This window comes from Ursus americanus, chromosome X (genome assembly GCF_024610735.1).
Source record: "Ursus americanus isolate L20-20 chromosome X, mUrsAme1.1.p, whole genome shotgun sequence".
NCBI classification, from domain to species: Eukaryota; Metazoa; Chordata; class Mammalia; order Carnivora; family Ursidae; genus Ursus; species Ursus americanus.
In genome coordinates, this window is record NC_142164.1 from 78,721,230 (window position 1) to 78,737,111 (window position 15,882).

Below are 15,882 nucleotides of genomic sequence, written 5' to 3' on the forward strand. Positions count from 1 at the left end.
GGGGGACAAAAGGAGGCATAGTGTGGCTCGAGGTGACCTGAGTAGACTCATTGTAACCCCCATGATTCTTTTCCAGGCTGAGGATGGCTGAGGTTTACACTTATTTTTCCAACAGCCAGGTTTTAGTTTCTTCTTTTTAAACTACAGAGGCCATTTCCGGGGCGCTTGGGTGGCTCAGTCGGTTGAGCAACGGACTCTTGATTTCATTTCAGGTCATGATCTCAGGTTCGTGAGATTGAGCCCCATGTTGGGCTCTGCGCTCAGAATGGTGTCTGCTTGAGATTCTCTCTCTCCTTCTCCCTCTGCTCCTCCCCCTGCTCACATGCACTCTCTAAACAAATAAATAAATATCCTTCAAAAAAATAAACTACAGAAGCAATTTCCAAGACATGGTCCAACATGGGACTGTACTTCTAAGGTATGAGGGTATGGTCTCTTCCTCTTGTAGGGACAGGAGTCTAGTTCCCTGCTTTCTTTGCTGGTTTTTGAGTTTTACTGTAAAATGGGCTGATGAGCCAAGGGCTGCATTTGGAATTCTTCAGGAACACTGGGCAGTAGTTCCTGGATGAAACTTTGGAGAAATGACCACTCAGAGGGGACTTCAAAATCCTCCACCTTGAAAACCTTTGTATAGCCACCACTTACTTGATTATAATGATCTTTTGGATATTCATGTGATTTGACTTTGTACCTATTGGTTTTGGACCAGATTTTTAAAAAAGATCTTATGTATCTATTTGAGAGAGAGAGAGAAAGAGAGCATGAGTAGGGGGAGAGGCAGAGGGAGAAGCAGACTCCCCGCTGAGCAGGGAGCCTGCCGCGGGGCTCGATCCCAGGACCCTGGGATCATGACCTAAGCCAAAGGCAGACGCTTAACCAGTTGAGCCACCAGGTGCCCCTGAACCAGATTTAATAAAGCCCAGCTTTCATCACATTCAATATTGAGGTGCAGAAGGTAGAGAAAACTGCACTCCACTGGTCATATCACATTATTATCTTTGATCAGTAGAATGTGTATCTTTTTCTTTCTTGCTTCAAGCATTCCATTTTCTCTTCATTCTCCACTCCCATTTCCAACCCCGTCCCACCATAGAAAGACATTCTAACGTGTTTATTGTGATTTTTGTTGATTCTATGTGTTCCATCAGGTGTAAACGTTGCTAAGTTTGAAAACTGTGTTTCTTTCAAAATTTTAAATGCATTCAACATACAGAAAAGTTTCTGAAAAATATTTTTACAGTTTAAGGAAAATAGTAAAGCACTTATATATCCACCAACCAGGTTAAGAGCTAGAACATTAGAGTATTTTAGAAGCCTCCCGTGTATTCCTTCATGTACCCCCTTCCTCTGCCCTAGAGGAAACCATTATCCTGAACTTTACATTATCATTCTCTTGCTTTTCTTGAAAATTTTACCTCCCGTGTATGTGTCCCTAAACAATGTATCGTTCTGTTTTGAAAACGTGAGTGGCCAGCACACACCAAGCTGGTCACTGAAGTTATTATTAGGCGAAGATGCTCAGGAGTGCATAAGCTGAACAGTCTCTTGGTCATAGTCTGGCTTCAGCTTTATAAGAGTTTACAAAAGACACTTCTGGGGAAGTCAGCCCGTGAAGTCATGAATGAGTCTAGGGAAATAGACCAGTTAGGGCACCAGTGGGCTGTTGTGTGAACCAGAAATTAGTTGTCTGGTAACAATATGGTTTGATGGGGAGTGGGCCCCTCTGACTCTTTGTTTTTATTTTTTTTAAGATTGATCTGTTTATTTATTTTAGAGAGAGCAAGAGAGAGAGAGGGAGAGAGAGTGTACTACCGGGGGGATAGGCAGAGGCAGAGGGAAAGCAGACTCCCCGCTGAGTGCAGAGCCCATCATGGGTGGGTCGTGGGGCTCTATCTCTGGACCCTGAGATGACCAGAGCTGAAACCAAGAGTCAGACGCTTAACTGAGCCACCCAGGCTCCCCTGAATTCTCTACTTTTTAAAGTAATATATAATTAACAAACAGGTTTATGTTAGTTTCAGATGTACAATATAATGATTCAATAATTCTATACATTGCTCAGTGCTCACCATGATAAGTGTAGTCACCATCTGTCACCAAACAACATTTTCACAATCTTATTGACTATATTCTCTATGCTGTACTTTGATCATCCCTGTAACTTATTTCTTATGTAACCAGAAGTCTGTACTTCTTAATCCCCTTCACCCATTTCACCCATCCCCCTACCAACCTCCCCTCTGACAACCACCTGTTCTCTGAATTTAAGTCTGCTTTTTTGTTTCTCTTTTTTCTTTGTTATTTCTTAAGTTCCACATATGAGTGAAATCATACGGTATTTGTTTCTGTCCAACTTATTTCACTTAGTATGATACCCTCTATGTCCATCTATGTTGTTATAAATGGTAAGATTTTTTTTTAAGATTTTATTTATTTATTTGACAGAGATAGAGACAGCCAGCGAGAGAGGGAACACAAGCAGGGGGAGTGGGAGAGGAAGAAGCAGGCTCATAGTGGAAGAGCCTGATGTGGGGCTCGATCCCATAACGCCGGGATCACGCCCTGAGCCGAAGGCAAACGCTTAACCGCTGTGCCACCCAGGCACCCCTAAATGGTAAGATCTTATTCTTTTATATGGCTGAGTAATATTCCATTGTATGTATATACCACTTCTTCATCCACTCATCTATTAATGGACACTTTGATCGCTTCCATATCTTGACTATTGTAAATAGTGTAAATAGTGACTATTGTAAATAAATATAGAGATGCATATATCTTTTTGAATTAGTGTTTTCATTTTCCTTAGGTAAATACCCAGTAAGGAAATTACTGGATCATATGGAACCTCTATTTTTTTTTAAAGATTTTATTTATTTATTCGACAGAGATAGAGACACAGCAAGAGAGGGAACACAAGCAGGGGGAGTGGGAGAGGAAGAAGCAGGCTCATAGCGGAGGAGCCTGATGTGGGGCTCGATCCCATAAGGCCAGGATCACGCCCTGAGCCGAAGGCAGACGCTTAACCACTGTGCCACCCAGGCGCCCCCGGAACCTCTATTTTTAATTTTTTTAAAAAAAGATTTATTTTGGAGAGAGAGAGAGTGAACACAAGCAGGAGGGGCAGAGGGAGAGGGAGAGAGAAACTCAAGCAGACTCCGAGCTGAGCATGAAGCCTGACACAGGGCTCAATCCCGTGACCTCGAGATCATGACCTGAGCCAAAACCAAGAGTTGGACTCTCAATCAACTGTGCCACCCAGGTGCCCCTTTAATTTTTTTAAAGATTTATATATTTATTTTAGAGAGAGAGTGAGCGTGTGAGTGGTGGGAAGGGCAGAGGGAAAGAAACAATCTCAAGCAGACTCCGCACTGAGCCTGGAGCCTGACATGAGGCTGGATCTCACAACCCTGAGATGATGACCTGAGCTGAAATCAAGAGTTGGATGCTTAACCAACTGAGCCACCCAAGCACCTCGATTTTTAATTTTTTGAGGACCTCCATACTCTTTGCTACAATGGCTGCAGCAATTTGCATTCCCACCAACAGTGCATGATGGTTCCTTTTCCTCCAAAACCTCATCAACACTTCTTATTTCTTATCTAAAAAGATAGAATCAAAAGATTCTAGCCATTCTGATAGGTTTAAGGTGATATCTCACTGTGGTTTTGATTTGCATTTCCCTGATAATCAGGGATGTTGGGCATCTTTTCATGTGTCCCTTGGCCATCTGTATGTCTTCTTTGGAGAAACATCTATTCAACTCTTCTACCCATTTTTTAATCAGATTGGTTGTTTGTTGTTTTTTTTTTGTTGCTGTTGTTACTGAGCTGTATAAGTTCTTTATGTATTTTGGATACAACCCCTTATCAGATATATCATTTGCAAATATCTTTTCCCATTTAGTAGATTGCCTTGTCATTGTGTTGATGGTTTCCTTTGCTGAACAAAAGCTTTTTATTCTGGTGTAGTCCCAGTAGTTTATTTTTGCTTTTGTTTTCCTTGCCTGAGGAGACATATCTAGAAAAAAGTTAAAATGGCTAATGTCAAAGAGACTACTGCCTATGTTTTCTTCTAGACGTTTTACGGTTTTGGGGCTCACGTTTAGGTCTTCACTCCAGTTTGAGTTTATTTTTGTGTAAGGTATAAGAAAGTAGTCCAGTTTTATTCTTTTGCATGTAGCTGTCCCATTTACCCAGTACCATTTATTGAAGAAACTGTCTTTTCCCTATTGTATATTCTATATTCTTGCCTCCTTTGTTGTAGATTAATTGGCCATATAAGGTGGGTTTATTTCTGGGATCTCCATTCTGTTCCACGACTTCCCTACTTCTAATCTCCCCATGACCTGCCCCCACCAAGAGTTGATGACAGCAGTTAACAGAAGTGGGATGGAATGTGTGTCCACACCTGATCAGGCTGCTGCAGCGCTTGGAGGGAGGGTGTGCAAGAGCTTTGGCAGCACGTGATCAAATGAAACAAGTACAGACACTTTGAGCCAGGCTCACCTGGACATTCTGTCTTCAGGTTATAGAGATCAGGTGGGGCTGTCTCCTTCTTACAAGAGGGCAGATACTAAAGGATAAATGGTATGGGAGTGGGTGACTGAAGACAAAGGAATATACAACTTCTTTCTAGTTTTTCTTTCTCCTTCTTGTTTTATTTATTCTCTATTATCCACATTCCCATTCCTCGCCAGACCCTGCCACACAGACATCTCTTTGAATGTGTTTAACTTATATCCTTTTATTTGTGTGAGTTCTTGTAAGATGTGTATTTGGTATGTATGTGCATTCATTTGTAACTTATGTGAATAGTGTTTTGGGTGTTCTTTTGTTCTTTTTTAAAGACTTTTTTTTTTTAAAGATTTTATTTATTTATTTGACAGAGATAGAGACAGCCAGCGAGAGAGGGAACACAAGCAGGGGGAGTGGGAGAGGAAGAAGCAGGCTCATAGCAGAGGAGCCTGATGTGGGGCTCTATCCCATAACGCCGGGATCACGCCCTGAGCCGAAGGCAGATGCTTAACCGCTGTGCCACCCAGGCGCCCCTAAAGACTTTTTTTTTTAAAGCAACCTCTACACCCAATGTGGGGCTCAAGCTCACTATACCCCAAGATCAAGAGTTGCATGCTCCTCCAACTGAGCCAGACAAGGGCCCCGCAAATAGTGTTTTTGTTATACGGTTTATTTTTTTCTGCCCAGTGCTATGTGCTGAAGATCATCAGTGTTGCTCTGTGTATATCTAACTCACTGATCCAACTGCTGAAAGGGTATGGAGTGCATCCTTCGCTATTTCCCTGTGCACTCCCCTGGTGACAGACACCCAGAATGCCTCCAACTCCCCACTGTTGCAAACCACACCATAACGAACATTCTCCTACATTATCCTTTATGAATCTGTATGAGAATTTCTTCAGAGAGTCCATGGGGGTAATGAATTTGACTATGTACTGACATATTCAGCACATTGGGATGGCTGCCAAAGTCTCCACTACCACTAGAAGTGCATGAGGGGCCCTATGCCCCTGCATTCCCGCCACACGATTTGGCACGATTCAACTTTTTAAAATGTTGCCTACCTAGGAGATCTAAAGTGAAATCTCATTGTAGTTTTATTTTGTATTTCTCTGATAACGAACACATTTGAGCATCTTTTATTTTTTTTTAGATTCTATTTATTTGTCAGAGAGAGAGAGGGAGAGATCACACAAGCTAGGGAAGCAGCAGGCAGAGGGAGAAGTAGACTCCCTGCTGAGCAGGGAGCCTGATGTGGGACTCGATTTCAGGACCCTGGGATCATGACCTGAGCCGAAGGCAGACGCTTAACCGACTGAGCCACCCAGGCGCCCCTTGAGCATCTTTTCTTACGCCTGTTAGCTTTTTGGGTTTTCAACTTGAGGAAATTGCTTGTTCATATACTTTATAGACCTGTTTGTGGAGTCCCCTCCACTGGTTTTCCTTTCTATGTAGGCTGCATTGATCATCCTGAACCCATGGAAGGGTGGACTCTAACCAAGGCTTCTGTATTCTGTATCAGGCACTGTAGTGCCTTTGCATTTCCATATGAATTTTAGGATCAGCTGGTCAAGTTCTGCAAAAAAGCCTGCTGAGATTTTTACAGGTATTATGTTGACTCTATAGATCAGTTTAGGAAGAACAGACATATTAGCAATACTGAGTTTTCCAACGCATGAACAAGGTATATCTTTCCATTTGTTTGGTTCTTCTTTCTCTTAGCAATACAGGTGTACAGGTCTTTCATATCTTTTGTCAAATTTATTCCTAATTCACATTTTTAGATATTATTACAACTGGAATTTAAAAAATTTCTATGTCCAGGGGCGCCTGGGTGGCTCAGTTGCTAAGTGTCTGCCTTCGGCTCAGGGCATGATCCCAGGGTCCTGGGATCAAGCCCTGCATCGGGCTCCTCCTCTGGGAGCCTGCTTCTTCCTCTCCCCCTCCCCCTGCTTGTGTTCCCTCTCTCGCTGGCTGTCTCTCTCTCTGTCAAATAAATAAATAAAATCTTTTAAAAAAATTTCTATGTCCAATTCTTCATTGCTATATACAATTGGTATAAACAATTGTTTTGTGTATATTGATCTTATATCTTGCAACTTGCTGGATTCACTTATTAGTTCTAGTAGGGTTTTTTGTTGTTATTTGGTAGATACGATTGGATTTTCTACACAGATGATCATTTCATCTTCAAAGACAGTTTTACTTTGTCCATTTCAATCTGGGTACCCTTAATTTCTTTTGCTTGCCTCATTGCACTGGTGAGAAGCTCCAGTACAATGTTGAATAGAAGTAGTAAGACTGGACATCCCTGTCTTATTTCTGATCTTGGGGGAAAAACATTCAGTCTTTCCCTACTACATACAATGTTAGCTGTGGGTTTTTTTAGATGCCCTATATCAGGTGGAAGAAGTTCCTTTCCAGTCCTAGTTTGCCAAGTGGTTCTTTTCTTTTTTAATCAAAAATGGCTATAGGATTTTGTCAAATGCTTTTCTGCATTTATTGCAATCATCATGTGGGTTTTTCTTTTCTTGATTTATTGACACGGTGAATCGCACTGATTTTCTAATGTTAAATCAACCCTCTATTCCTGAGATAAACCCCACTTGGTCATGATATCTTTTTAATATATTGTTCAATTTCATTTGATAAAGTTTTGTTTAAATTTTTTTCATCTCTTGGAGCACCTGGGTGGTTCAGTCGGTTGAGCATCCAATTTTTGATTTCAGCTCAGGTCATGATCTTGGGGTTGTGGGATCGAGCCCCATGTTGGGCTCTGCACTGGGCATGGAGCCTTCAAGATTCTCTCTTTCCCTCTCCCTCAGCCCCTCCACCTGCTCTCTCTCTCTCTAAGAAATTTTTTTTTGCATCTCTTGAACCTACCCTTAAACACTGTTACCTCAAATTTGCCTCACCACCGAGTACTTATCTTCAGTATGACCCGCTCCTCCTGTCCATATCCTCCAGACTGTGGCCGCGGTGGTTACTAAGGCTGAGACTTGTCCCAAACTCAGAGAGGGTCCAAGAAACTTTAACACAGAGATTGAAAGCATTTCTGCTGAGGTAGGTCCTACCTCTGAGAGCATGAATCTCCTGGCAGCAGCCTTACCCCTCAACAGATGCAAGTTCCCAGCCTGAAGAGCTGTCACACCCTTTGAAGCCTCCCAGTACCTGACAGGTTTGTTCTGAAGAGAAAAGCATTATTAAATGCTTAGAAAATCCCTTGCCCTGAATTCACCCCTCACTGTCACTGTTAGCCCCATTTGGTATTGCTCTGCACTAAGGAAATAGCCAACACAGATCACCTCTCAGGAGGGGTCCATCCTTAAACACTACTTCCCATTTTCCCACTGAAGAATCCTATCCCATTCTACCTAATGAACTTGATATCCCACACCCTAAGCTGACCAAATAACTGCTTCAAATTTCTGACTTTGTGTTCTTGTGAATGACCTTCGTCTCCAAGATATTGGGAGAACACATGGGAGGGGATACACTCTGTGCTTTTCTCATTGTACCACAGAAACTCTTCTCCCTTCAATCCCTTCAAGCACAAAAGTAATAACGGTAACAATAGCAAACACATATAGAGTGCTTACTATGTGCCAGACACTATTCTAAATTAACTCATTTAATAACCTCAATCACCCTATGAAATAAGTACTGTTATTATCCCCAGTTTTACAGATGAAACTAAAAAATACAGAAGTTAAGTGACTTGCCTACCTATGAAATGACACATCTGGAACCCTAAGACTAAAAAAGGATAGAAAACTTGACCAAGGTCACAATGCTAGTAAGTAATCGAGCAGCAATCCAAATCGAGGTTGGTCTGGATCTACAGCTCATGTTCTTAACCACTATGCTACTTTCCCTTTAATGTTGATTGTAGTAGATGTTCAGTAAATGGTGGTCAGGTGCCAGGTACTTGACGTATGTTCTAACATCCACAAAAACTTTCCAAGGTAGGGGCACCTGGGTAGCTCAGTTGTTAAGCGTCCAACTCTTGATCTCAGCTCAGGTCTTGATCTTAGGGCCGTGAGTTCAAGCCCTGTGTTAGGCTCCACACCCAGTGCCCTACTGTCCAAGGTAGGCATTAGGCTCATTTTATTGATGACAAAACTGATGTTTAGAGGATAGGTGTAAGGTCACACAATCAAGACGTGGGGGTTCCAGGCTTTGAAACTGGGCTTGCCAGACTCCACAGCCCACTTGTCCTAGATTATTAGTGCGAATGAAACCCAAGGGAGATGAATCACAATGTCTGAAGACAAGATGGGGCAGGCCGCTTTTACTCCTTGAGAGATGAGGGTCTCTACATCATTGCTAGTGTCAGGAGTCAGAAAAACTCTTCTCCACAAGGAGATCTCCACACATAGGGCTGAGGGAGACTCTAATATCCAGGAGAGTGAGAATGACCCCAACCCCAGGGAGGCCTAAAGGAAGCAGGTCACATAGACGTCATGGTCTAGATAAGGAAGCCAGGGACATTGGAAGCTAGCGTGGACAAGCTCCTGGACAGTCATGTCTGAATAACTTTTCATGACTTTTCTGAAGAGTTTGAACACATTAGCATGTCGGAGGGCCACAAACTCCTCATATCTGGGTTTTGGTATTAGAGTATCTTAGGACGATCTCATAGAAAGACAGGCGAACAGTAAGCATAGTTAGGCAGGTTCATGCACATCATGCTGCTTCCTATCTTTTGGCCTTTGCCCATGCTGTACCCTTTGCCTGGACTGCCCTCCTCTCCCCTTGTTAGTCACCCAGAAGATTCTTACTCATCTTTTTAAAGCTCAGTTCATATGCCGCCTCTTCTAAGAAATCTTCCCTGGTCCCCTGACCTGACTTCCGTGTTCCTCAGAGGCTCTCACAGTCTATTGTACCCACTGCTACTACACTGGCCACACTGAATTGTGGTTCCATGTCTGGGGACACACCTTGTTCATCTCTGGGTCCTCAGTGCAGAGCAGGAGGCCTGACGTGTAGTAGGTGGTCAGTCTATTTTGCTCAATTAAACTTATGATTAGTTGGATGGTTACACTGGTAATGATGAATGAATTCATGTTGGCCTGGAGAGGGAACTCTCTAGTGGCACGCTATAGGGCCCTGTGTATATTGATGACATTCTGATGAAATCAGTGGGTGACAAAAAACTAAGGGAGTAGGTTATATCTTAGACCAGAATTAGTATCTCAACAGTCATGGGCAAGTAAATACACTGGAGCCACACTGGTCACCAAGGAGTTTAGGGGAAAAGTCAGGACTAAAACCTCACAACCTATTGCAGTCTTGACAACGGGGGAAAAAAGGGTTTTTTGAGCTGAAACTTAGCTCCTCGTGTTGTCCACCATTATAACAGTACTTACTATGTGCCAGGCTCTGTATCAGCTTCTGTACCACCACCACCTCCCAACCCAGTAACGGAAAAAGAATAATGGGGGTGATTTGCTTGACCTGGGACCAAGAAACAGTTCCTCACAGAGCAGGAAAAGGGGGGATCCTAGCTGGGCTCAGAAGGCCCAGTGAGAGCTGCGGCTTTGGTTTTCACCAGGTAACAGGCAGGCATGACAATACAGCAGTTTGAGGGCTGTTTGAGAAAGAGGCAGGTTCACCTTCAGGAGCCTCAGGGCATACAGCCAGTCATGGGGAACGTGGGTCTTTGTCACCACCCTACCAACCAGGAACTTACTTCTCGAAAGAACCCAGGATCTATCCTTACTGCTTCTTCACAACCCTCACCCTTCTGAACAATGACATCCACGCTCCTTAGCATGGCATGAAGGCCTTCGTGACTAGCCTAGTTCTCAATACATTTCTCTATCATTCACATTAATTAATTAATAATTCATTAATACTGTTTATTCCATAAATATTTATTGAGTGTCTACTAAATATTACTATGCACTGTTTTTCTTGGCACTGGGGATACAATAGTGAAGAAAACTAAGTCCCTGCTTTGTGGAGCTTACAGTCTACTGGGAAAAGACACACACTAACCACAATAAATAAATAGAAAATATATCAGGTGGTGATCAGTGTTTTGTAATAAAAACATAAGACATCAAGTAGGATAAGGGGTTAGAAAACACTAGTGAATGGGACTAGTTTGGTCAGGGAATGCTTCTCTAGGGAGGTGACGTTTGAGCATACTGGAAGTGGGTGGGAAACTCATGAGATTATCTGGAAAGAAGAGTGTTCCAGGCAGTGAGAACAGCAGGCACAAAAGCTCTGAAGGGGAAGGGTACCTGACATGTTTGAGGAAGAGCAAGGAGGTCAGGGTGGCTGGAAAAGAGTAATGGCAAGATTAACAGGATATGAGGTCAGAAAGGGCATGGGGACCACATTGTGTGGACTTTTGGGCCATGGCGAGGGCTTTGACTTTTCTTCTGAGGGAGCTGGGAGCCATGGAAGAATTTTGAGCAGAGGAGAGACATGACATGATATGGATTTTAAAAGGGATTTCAAACAGTTAGTAATAGGTATGATAACATTAGGCAAAAGAAACAAAGACTGTTACTAGGAAAGCAAAAAGGTATACAACAGAGGATATATAATCAGAGTGTACTATGTGGTTTAGATGTGAACGAAAATGACAATGTCATACTTATGCAAACAGTGATTATTGGTTGAACAAAAAGTGTACATAATGTTCTTTTTAAATAAAAGATGCAACCACAAAAATGAGCAAGCAACAAAAGACTATTAGGGATGATTAGGCATATTAGAAAGGGAAAATACGCAGCTTGTACACATGAAAAATATACTTACTGAAACAAAAACTCAGTAGACAGATTAAATAGAGCTGTCAGACAGACAGAGCTGAAGAGAAAATCAGTGAACTAAAAGATATATCTCAAGAAATTGCCCAGAATGAAATGCAGGAAGACAAGGAAACCAAATATCAACAAGACATTATGAGATATGGAAGATAAAATGAGATCCGAAATATGACTGACTGGATTCTGAGAAAGAAAATATGGAAAGGGTGGAAGAAAGGCAATATTTGAAAAGATAATGGCTGAGAATTTTCTAGAAATTATGAAAAACATGAATTCAAAAGCATGAAGCACATTTCCAAAGTAGAATAAAAAAGAAATACATGCCTGAACATGTTAGAATGAAACTGCATACCCCTCTGAGAGAGAGAGAGAGAGAGAGAGAGAGAGAAAGAGAAAGAATTTCTTAAAAGTAGCTCAAGTATAAGAAAATAGCAATTAGACCGACAGGAGACTTCTAAACACTTATAACAAATTATCTTTTAAGAATGAGGATAAAATAAAGACATTTGCATATAACAACAAAAACTGGGAGAATTTAACACCAAGAGACCTGTACTAAAAGAACATCTAAACATTGTATTAATGATAAAAGAAAATGATCCCAGAATGATGGTCTGAGATGCAAGAATGTATGCATGGAAATCCAAACAAATACTGTCTATATAAAATAATACTAATGATGATATAGAATTTGTGAGGTTAGGGGAAAAAAAAGAAACAAACTAACATACTCAAGACAACAGCATGTGGCAAAGAGAGGAATGACCAGAGCTGAAGGTTCCTGCATTCTTCAAGAGGGAGGTTAAAACGCTATTTAGCTTTAGACCTTATAAGTTACACATGCATAGCAAAAGTTCAAGGATAACTGCAGAAAGAATTTTTAAAAAAAGAATGTGTAAATTTCAAACAGTACAGAGGAAAATTTTGAATAAGAAAGCGAATAAATCTCAAAACTAAAAAACAGGCCAGAAAAGGGAAAAACGAAGCATAGAAAAGGTAGTGGTAGGAAATAGAAATGAAAAAGCACAATGGCAGGAACAAGTCCAAATATATCACAGAAAATGTAAACAGACTAAACTCGCCCATTAAAAGATATCATCAGATTAGATTTTTTGAGGGTCCAGCTGTATGCCATTCTCAACAGATATAATTAAAGCATAAGGGCATGAAAATGTTGAACAACGAAAGGATGGAAAATTGTATGCCACACAAATCCGAACAAGAAGAAAAGTTTGTGTTAAGGTAAGATAAGATAGACTTCAAAAAATGCATTATCGAGAATAGAGAGGGTCATTACATATTTACCAGGAATGTGTAACAATTCTTCATTTGAATATTCCTAATAAAATATCCTCAAAATATATAAAATTTTTAAAAAGAACTATAAGGGGAAACAGACAAATCCACCATCATAATTGAAAATGAACACACTTCTTACAATTACTGGCATAGCACGACCAAAAAATCAGTGTAGATATAGAAAATTTGAACAATATAATTAACAAACTTGATAGTAGACATATGTAGAACTCTGTGTTCAACAATTAGAGAACATACATCTTATAAAGCACATACGAAACACTCAAAAATATTGATCATGTACTAAGCCGTAAAACAAGTCTCAATAAATTTCAGAGTTGTTATCACACGGACCACATACTCATACCATAATGCAATTAAGATAGATTTCAATAACAAAGAGATACATTAAAAATTCCCCGCACATTTAGAAATTTATAAACACACTTCTATATCACTCACTAAAGAAGTAACCATGATGGAAATGTTGAAGTACTCGGAACCAAACAATAATGAAGTAGGACATGTTTGAACGTGTAGAAAAGTCGTGTTTGGAAGGAAATGTATATCCTTAAATGCACACGTTACAAAACAAGAAAGGCTGAAAATTAATGATCTCCATGTCCAACATAAGAAATCAGAAAAAGAACAACAGAATAAATCCAAAAAATGTGGACGGAAGGAGATCAAAAAAGATAAGAGCGGAAATTAAAGAAATAGAAAACAAAGAAACAATAGAGAGGAGCAACAGAGCCAAAAGTTGGTTCTTGGAAAAGACTAATAAAATAGACAAACCTCTGGTGAGATTGATCAAGAAAAAAAGTGAGAAGGCACAAATAACCAGTATCAGCAATGAAAAAGGAGACATCGTTACAGATTATATGCAGCAGAGGATTTTTTAAAAAGGGATCTTTATGCCAATAAATTCGAGAATGCAGATAAAATGGACCAATTCTTAGAAATTGATCACTTACCAAAACTGACTCAAGAAACAAAAAGAAATCCCGAATAGCCCTCTAATTACTACAGGAATGAAAGAAGCAAGTTAAAACTCTTCCTACCAAAAAACAAACGAAAGAACAAAAACTAGGAGGCAGAACTTTCCAGCTGATGTGTGGATCCTGGGTAGGTGGAAAGGTACTGATCCCCTCAGTCCTGGAGGTGCCCACGTGGGCCTTAAGGCTGTGGAGAACCCAGGCAGGCCACTTCTCTCTATGGGCGGCCTCCTGTGGAGATCCTTACAGGGTGGCCTTAGTGAAATGGGGCCTGACAAATCCCTCTACAGTCCCCGTGGGTAGTGAGTACGAACAAGGGACACCCAGCGCGCCGTTACTGCTCTGTGGTAAATGTGCTAAGTGGAGCCAAGGAGGAGTGCTACGGCTCGGACAGCCTCTTCAGTAGCCGGCTTCTGTCGTCTTCTGCTCACTGAGGACAAAGGGGCTGTGGAGCTGCTGGAGGAGTCTGCGTTCCAGTCGCCAAGAATCACCACACACAGCCCGAGTAGTGACTGGCTGGGGTGGCGCTGGGTGCAGGGAAGCCAAGCAGGGGCTTCTGGAGGGCGTAGCTCCAGGTGGCAGCCCTGAAACTCAGTCTTCACGAATACCAGATACTTCTATCCGTGTGCAGCTGATGAGCCCTTTTAATGGCGTCCAAGCTAGCTGCAGGGTGATGGTTCTAACAGTGATGCATGTTCTGCAAATAAGAGCTTCATCATTATTTCAGAATAATTAATATGAAAGAGTTCAGGCGGATTTGAAATCTAATCACACTGTCTCAAGAATATAACAATATATTTGTCAGTCAAACAAAAAAGGCTGCTATCATTTCAATCGGTAAACATTTCTGAACAAGTTAAAAATTGGTTCTAAATACTTTATCGCTTCCATTGTACAAAGAGAGATTTTTGTTGGTGGTGACTGTTAAGAATTTGAAGAACATATCATTAAAAAGTCTTGATCAGGATTTGTGTGTAGCCACTTCAAGCATAAAACCTCATATAAAAGAAACACGTTATGGGAGCAGATTTCAAGTTTCTCATTTAAATGTTTGAAATGATTTTATGTAGAAGTTGAATATTAATTCAATGTTAAAAAAGCAAAACACCAGGGCAAGATGGTTTTACAGGAAAATTCTACCAAACAGATCGTTCCAAAGTCATGTACCATCTTCCAGAATATTGTAAAAAAGGGAACACTAACTCATTCTAGGATCCCAGCAGAACTTGAGGCCAAAAGCAAATTATGATTGCATGAGAAAGGAAAATTAAAGACCAATTTTACTCATGGACACAGACACAGAAATCCTAAACAAATATTAACAAACTAAATCTAGTACCGTATACAAAGGAAAAGATCACGACCAAGTAGTGTTTATATCAGAAATGCAAAGGTAGTCTACCATGAGGAAAATACATACACATCATTTACCACATTATCACATTACTGAGGAGAAAAAAAAACCCATAATGATCCTAAGAAATAGAAAAGGTATTTCATTAAAAAAAAATCAACACCCTTTTGTGATTTAAAAACAATAATAAAAACTTCTTAGCATAGTGACAGGTTGGCACTTGCTTCACTCTGGTAACACCCGGGGTAATCTACAGCAAATGTCATTCTTAATAGGGAAAAAGTTAGTGGTGTTTCCTTTAAAATACCCAACAACACAAGGATGCCCACTACCGCCTTTTCTCTTGAACACTGTACCGGAGGGCCTGCCCATCTCAGTAACACAAGAAGAATAAACGAAAGGCATTAAGATTGGAAAGGGAAAAAACAAATTGTCATTATTTATAGCTGATATTGTTGTCAACATAGAAAACACAAAAGAATATACAGACAGTAATGATGTACTATACCTTGGCCAATTGAATTTAAATTAAAAAAAAAGAATATACAGACAACTTAGAAGAAACAAGGGCTCCTTGAGAAATGGTCAATTCTAGGGATGGAGCAGGAAAATAACAAGATGAGTAGGTAGTATCTTGTAGCCCCGAAACAGGTAAGGCAGTGCTAAAAACAAAAGATGGAGGCATTTGAAACGGGACACAGGAGCCAACTTGAAAGAGCTCCCAGTGGCCAAAGCTGGAACAATTTGAGCAACAAGACAAATGACAAAGTATTGGATTTATAATTCAAATTATTAAATAAATATGCACGAGTGCATACTGATACACACAGGCAACTGAATAAATAAGCAAATAGGCAGGTAAATAAACAAAAAAAAGAAACAAATAGTTTTTACAGAAGAATTGCAAATACTACATATAAATACACGCCCTGCCA

General features: G+C 40.7%; 1 long non-coding RNA gene across 2 annotated transcripts in view; it reads right to left on the bottom strand.

Moving 5' to 3' along the window:
• The window catches only part of LOC123793533 (uncharacterized), a 43,283-nt gene that overhangs the window by 15,196 nt on the left and 12,205 nt on the right, over positions 1–15,882 (bottom strand). Inside the window, exon 3 of one of the 2 annotated variants that reach the window (XR_006780019.2) lies at positions 10,339–14,290. The exons of the other annotated variant lie outside the window; for it this stretch is intronic. This is a non-coding gene — a long non-coding RNA (uncharacterized LOC123793533). Of the gene's footprint in view, positions 1–10,338; positions 14,291–15,882 lie in introns of those variants that run through there. 2 annotated transcript variants of the gene reach the window in all.